Here is a 1,248-nt window from a genome sequence, read left to right as displayed (position 1 = left end):
ATATATATATATATATATATATATATATATATATATATATATATATATATATATATATATATATATATATATATATATATATATATATATATATATATATATATATATATATATATATATATATATATATATATATATATATATATATATATATATGTATATATATATATATATAAAACCGATTTTTTGATAGCAATCACACGAACTAATTAAAAAAATAAATTAAATCCAGTGAAATATAGATTCTAGAAATTTCTGTATTGAGTTTTTTTGGAATACAACCTTTAGTTAAAATTTGAATTGAAAACAAATATTTTTTTAATATTTAATGTGTAATAGTTTTTACATTGTCTTCAGACCTATATTTCATAGGGGGGATTTTTGGAATTCAACTGATGATGTTATTTAATCGAATAAACTATTTTATTATATGGGCCTAAATCAAAACTTTTCAAAATAAAAAATAAAAAATTGGCATATTAAAATGTTAAAAGAACCAAAAATTGGGTTTTCGTTATATGAACAATTGGGATATTCTATATTTTGATTGTGATTACACAATAACTTAGATTGTAAAGAAAATCTGAGTTTTCGATTATTATTAAGTTTGCCAAAATTTTTTCAAGGTTAGTGATTAGAGAAAAAATTTATATACAAGCGAAATGTCCTTAATTAGACTTTTAAGATCACAAACAAAAAGAAAACTATAATATATTGTATAAAATAAATTTTATTCTCTACATTTTTTAAATTTATTCAGATTCCATAAAATAAAAAATGTTCTTTGAATGTTCTAAACTCCAAAAATTTCATTTAGGAGAACGTAAAAAGCCTATTAGAAGTGTTGATGCAAATTTAGAAATAGTCAATAAGAAAAATTACCCAATAATACCGGTTATACGGATAGAAAAAAATCCAAATAATTTAACATGAAGCAAAGCCCCACAATTTTTAGGAACAAAATATTGATTGTTTATGAAATGTAGAAATTCTTTCAATAATTTAAAAAAATTCGAAATCTCAACATTTTGTGAGAGTCGACAGTAGATTTTTTTTTTCAAATCAAATTAATTAAAACAACGGCTTATAAAATATAAATAATAGAAATAAAAAATAAACAAAAATTAAAGTTCAGTAAATATATACATTATTCGCCAAAATTGTAGGCGTGAAATTATGAGACCAATAATTTAATGTTACAATACCATTTCTTAATTTGTTTTTAATTGTATCAAATATTAAAAATGC

This window comes from Haematobia irritans, chromosome 5 (assembly GCF_050003625.1).
Source record: "Haematobia irritans isolate KBUSLIRL chromosome 5, ASM5000362v1, whole genome shotgun sequence".
Lineage (NCBI taxonomy): Eukaryota > Metazoa > Arthropoda > Insecta > Diptera > Muscidae > Haematobia > Haematobia irritans.
This window is presented reverse-complemented; position numbering follows the sequence as displayed.